We start from the raw sequence: 6,148 nt of genomic DNA on the forward strand, positions 1-6,148 counted from the left end.
GGGCTGCTATTCAAGGCGACAACATTGGTTCTCAGACTACCTGATGTATATACTGTGCACCTCCTACACCAAGGACACTTCCTGCTCCCTTCGGATTGGCCAGCAGTGCTCAAGCAGCGCTGTGCTATCCAAGACCAGGGAAATGTTTTGGACTATCAATACACAGTGTGTATCAGATAGTCTGAGAAGCGGTGCGGCCATCTTGAATAGCTAAAGAGTAGGCCGAGGTAAAGATAAAAAGGAGGTTACCGGGTAAATGTTCTGTTCGTTCCCCAGTAACTGTGAATTAATTTTTTATTGAACTAGAGGGGTTGCTTTACGGTGTTTAATTTATTATCATTAACTCTATCTCTGTAGGGGAATTGAGCAGGGAGGAAGTAATAGGCTGCAGTAATTCAGGTTTCTGGCTGTTCCACTCCATACTGAAATTGCTAAGATATGTCATCAATGTCAGATAGGTGCAGGTGGTCCCACATCTGGGATACGCTCCTATCTAGAGAATGGGTCCTCTAAAGTGAAGGAGAGCATACCGCACATGCACAGTGTGCTCTTCATTTATTGCTGTAGCCAAGTTCACTCCGTTATGGTTCACGGTCCCAAAGTGGTGAATGGAGAACTCCACAATCACCACTATAGGACTGCTGGAACTAGCCAAGCCAGCAATCAGCTATTTTTGGAACTACCATGGTGGTGAACAGAGGGTGACTGCTCTCTGTTCACTTCAGGAGTCCCATTCTTGAAAAAGAACCAGGTCCCAGACAAGGGAGCAGCACCAATCTGACATTGATCCTCGCGCTATTCCATCAGTCCCAGGTTGGCCAACCGCTTTAAGATACTAAAAAGCACAGATCGCTCAGGTTTTAATTCTAGATTAGAAACGTGACTTAACACTCTCAGATTAATATTTTAAGTTTGCTGGAGGCATGCTATATACACACTATATTATTTCATATCCAGAATAATGTCACATGCACTGATGATTTTATACATACTTTGTCTTGCATTGCTATTAAAATAATATTTTTTTTAACTTATCTTCTCCATCTTGTCGTGCATTGATAAAGAAATGTTTAGTGTTGTATGGGGCAGGTGGCTGGTGACATACTGGATTTGAACTTTGTAACACTGTTAGAAAATCCTTTCATTCTACTAGACATGTCTCTCTTATCATTGGGTTTAAAGGTATTGGATGTGTAATCCAACATGTAATGGCTGACATTCCCAGTAACCTTGTGGGTAACTACATTGGCTGCTATTATGTTGATTGCTTGTGACTCCTTGCAGGGCTTAAAGGGGTTGTTCCTCAGACAATGGAGGCATATCACTAGGATATGTCCCCACTGTCTAATAGATGTGGGACCTGCACCTATCTCCTAAAGGTAGCCTAAACGTGGTGGACAGCGCACTGTACAGCCATCCTCCTTTCATTTCTATGGGGCTGCCGAAAATAGCTGAGTGCAGGCTCGACTATTTCAGTCAGGCCCATTGAAGTGAATGGGAGGGGTGGACAGTCATGAGTGGCGCTCTCCCATTCACTATGGGGAGAGCGCTTGGTGGTGGCCGGACTGGAGTCCTCCAGCCACCACTTTGGCCCACTCTGTTCTCGATATTGATCAAGTGGCTATTTTTGGTTGTCCCTTAGAAATGAATGGAGAGCAGCCACACATGAGCCGTCTGCTCTCCTTCACTTTTGGGCTCTGGTCTAGAGATAGGTGCAGGTCTCACCTCTGGCGCCAACATCTATCAGACAATGGGAGCATATCCTAGCGATATTCCCCCATTGTCTCAGATAAGAGAACTCCTTTAAAATTGTTCAATTGAGCAGACCGCTGTCGGGAAGGAAGCATTCATTTCCGGCGATCGTCTGCTCGTCATTGAAGAACGCTTCATTTACATACAACGATCTCCTCTACAGTATGGAGAGTTGTGATCGCTAATGCCATTGCTCGTCCCCATACAGAATCATTCCTGGCAGCAGAGGCTGTTTAGACGGCACAATCTGCTGCCGGCAAACAATGGCACAAATGATCTTATTTGGCGGCACCTTTACACCCAAGGGCCAGAATCCCAGTCCCACGTTAGCAGCCTGTCTGACCTGCATCTGTACGTCTCTGAGCACTTTATCAGGTCATTTTTTTTTTCTGCAGAAACACTTTTGTCCATGGGGTTCCTCTAGTGCAGTTCATCCCCAATCAAGTTAATGGGCATGAGCTGCAATACCAGGAACAACCTACAGACAAGGGTGGAGATACATCTGGAAAAAATGACATGAGCCACTGTGATTATTATTTTTTTTTATGGTGTTAACACTGAACACAACATATATCGTACATTATAGATTGATATGAACGGCTGGGATTTTCATTTGTGGGAATCAAAATGTAAAAAAGATACAAAAATAAAATGGGTGTGATGGCAATCTTACACACTATTGCTCTAGACCCCTCTATTATGTTCATATGCACTTGTACAGCATATGGAAAGGGGGCGCTTTAGTAAACCCAGTTATTAATATTTGGCATTGATTCACAGCTCCAGAACTGAACTACTGAAGTCGAGCAGTTCATTTTTTTTCTTGCTTTCCCTGCATTTTGCCAATTACATTTATACTTTACAATCTAGGCAAGCTCCAGCTTCCATTACATTCCTGAAGCAGTCGACATAAGGCACCTACTCAGGCACTACCATACTCAGCAGGTAATTGCACTTAGGCTGTATCATCTGTCCCTTGCAACCAGACTGCTTACCGGACCGCTGAGGGCTTGGTCCGACAATCCACCCATGGCTTGGGATGTCCCAAATATGCTGGGCCACGTTGCACTGCACTCACACACAACAGTGTGCTATGTAGTGCTTAGGCTTGACATGATGATGCCCATCATAAGGCATAAGTGACCGTGCCACGTCTCCGCCAGCTTTAATGGAGGATGGGACATTAGTAAACGTGTAAATGATTGGCAGAGCTACCTTTACTACGAGAGTCATATGGGGACGGATTACACCAATGATCTCCAGCTGTTTAGAAACTACAACTCCCAGCATGCCATACAAGGAACTGTAGTTTCTGAACAGCTGGAGAGCCACAGGTTGAAGACCACTGGACTGAAGGCAGCAGAGAACGGATGAGCAGGATCCAGTCACTAATAAGTGATCCTAATTACAAGTGGCACCTTCCTGAGCTGGAGAGTGGTCAGCAAATCACAAGAAGCAGGGAGGACTGCAGATCATAGTGGAATTACTGATGCCGGGTTCAGTTTATCTTCAGTTCACACTAAATGCAGTCACTGAATTTCAGGTGGTACTTAAAAGGGGTTGTCAAGATTTTTTTTCTTTCTTTAAGGCCTCATGCACACGACAGTATTTTTTCACGGTCCGCAAAAACGTTTTTTCATCCGTGGGTCTTCCTTGATTTTTGGAGGATCCACGGACATGAAAAAAAAGTCGTTTTGGTGTCCGCCTGGCCGTGCGGAGTCAAACTGATCCGTCCTGAATTACAATGCAAGTCAATGGGGACGGATCCGTTTGACGTTGACACAATATGGTGCCATTTCAAACGGATCCGTCCCCATTGACTTTCAATGTAAAGTCTGGAGTCCCTTTTATACCATCGGATCGGAGTTTTCTCCAATCCGATGGTATATTTTAACTTGAAGCGTCCCCATCACCATGGGAACGCCTCTATGTTAGAATATACTGTCCGATCTGAGTTAGATCGTGAAAACTCATTTCCGACAGTATATTCTAACACAGAGGCGTTCCCATGGTGATGGGGATGCTTCTAGTTAGAATATACTACAAACTGTGTACATGACTGCTGCCTGGCAGCACCCGATCTCTTACAGGGGGCCGTGATCAGCACAATTAACCCCTTCAGGTGCCGCACCTGAAGGGGTTAATTGTACTATCATATCCCCCTGTAAGAGATCAGGGCTGCCAGGCAGCAGACCCCCCCCCCCCATAGCATTAACAACATTGGTGGCCAGTGTGCGGCCTCCCCCCTTCCCCCGATCATTGGTGGCAGCGGAGTTCCAATCGGAGTCCCAGTTTAATCGCTGGGGCTCCGATCGGTAACCATGGCAACCAGGACGCTACTGCAGTCCTGGTTGCCATGGTTACTTAGCAATAGTACAATAGTAGAAGATTCAAACTTACCTGCTGGCTGCTGCAATGTTCGTGTCCGGCCGGGAGCTCCTCCTACTGGTAAGTGACAGGTCTGTGCGGCGCATTGCTAAATGAACTGTCACCAGTAGGAGGAGCTCCCGGCCGGACACAGACATCGCAGCTCCCAGGTAAGTATGAATCTTCTACTATTGTACTATTGCTAAGTAACCATGGCAACCAGGGCTGCAGTAGCGTCCTGGTTGCCATGGTTACCGATCGGAACTCCGCTGCCACAAATAATCGGGGGGGGGGGGGGGGGGGGAGATGGGAGGCCGCACACTGGCCACCAATGTTGTTTATGGTATAGAGGGAGGGGGGACCGATGGGGGGCGCACACTGTGCCACCAACGAATTATTACAATAGAAGAAGGGAGGGGGCGATGGGGGGCGCACACTGTGCCACCAACGAATTATTACAATAGAGGGGGGGCGGCACTGAGCTCTTACAGGGGGATATGATAGTACAATTAACCCCTTCAGGTGCCGCACCTGAAGGGGTTAATTGTGCTGATCACGGCCCCCTGTAAGAGATCAGGTGCTGCCAGGCAGCAGTCATGTACACAGTTTGTAGTATATTCTAACTAGAAGCGTCCCCATCACCATGGGAACGCCTCTGTGTTAGAATATACTGTCGGATATGAGTTTTCACAAAGTGAAAACTTAGATCTGAAAAAGCTTTTATGCAGACGGATCTTTGGATCCGTCTGTATGAAAGTAACCTACGGACATGGATGCCAATCTTTCACGGACCCATTGACTTGAATGGGTCCGTGAACAGTTGTCCGTCAAAAAAATAGGACAGGTTATATTTTTTTGACGGACAGGATACACGGATCACGGTCTCGGCTGCAAAACGGTGCATTTTCCGATTTTTCCACGGACCCATCCTGACAGGTCTGTTTTAATAGCTTCATGCATTCCCCATGCAATACCAGTTCTGGAGCATCTATTCTTATGGCTCTATGTTGTGCTTATTTCTACTAGAAGTTATGAGTGAATTTCTAGCAGTCTGCAATAAGGGTACAGAGGGGAGGTAACAAGTTGGGGTTGTGAACCTGCACAGACTCACTCTATCCAATCAGAGCTGCCATTTTCAGTCTGTGCAGGTACACCCCCCCCCCCCCAACTTGTTACCTCCCCTTTGTACCCTTACTGCAGACTGCTAATAATTCATTTATAACTTCTAGTAGAAATAATACAGGAATCGCACATAATAGAGCCATAAGACTAGATTCTCCAAAACTGTTGTTATTACATGGGGAATGCATGAAGCTATTAAAACAGGCATGTCAGGAACGGTGACAGGTCGTCTTTAAATTTGCACCACAGCCTGGAATACTAGTGGGAGAATCCATACTCACCTGCTCCCTCCTGGTTCTCTCTTTACTGGTCTTTTGTTTCCTTTCTGCGTGTACAGGGCTGCATGTGCCATGGCGGCTGGCATGTCCCCAATATGAACATGACCAAGCAGTGACACACCGCTTGGGGACTCATCACCACCGAGGTCAGAGTCATGCTGTCCATGCAGAAGCTGACAGATGAGGACCGCCGACCAGTAAAGGGAGTCAGAATGGAACAGCAGCGGGCAGCAGGTGAGGATGGAGTTTTCCACAGATATTCGAGGAATATCGTGGAATGTGAAGAAAAAATAAAATAATAATCTGCGCAACCTTTTTAAGTAAAAACCTAGTTTACAAATGCAATAGTTATTAATAAGACAGTCCATTAGTCTTCCTACTTTTTGTGTTTACATTGTTGCCTAGCAAAGGAGGACCAAGGAACAGGTGGCAACTTTCGAGCACCTCACTCCTGAGCGACTACCAATCAGAAGTAGTACAGAAGGATTATGACGTGGACACGGGTTGGGGGCAGCAGTGGACTTTTTGGCTCGGTCTCATCCAGGACATTAAAGCTTTTCTCTGTTCAGCTTACATATATAGAAGAGACAACCCTGCAGGGAACCACTGTAACTAAACCTGCGGGTGAC

The sequence above is a fragment of the Bufo gargarizans genome, chromosome 2, assembly GCF_014858855.1.
Source record: "Bufo gargarizans isolate SCDJY-AF-19 chromosome 2, ASM1485885v1, whole genome shotgun sequence".
NCBI lineage: Eukaryota > Metazoa > Chordata > Amphibia > Anura > Bufonidae > Bufo > Bufo gargarizans.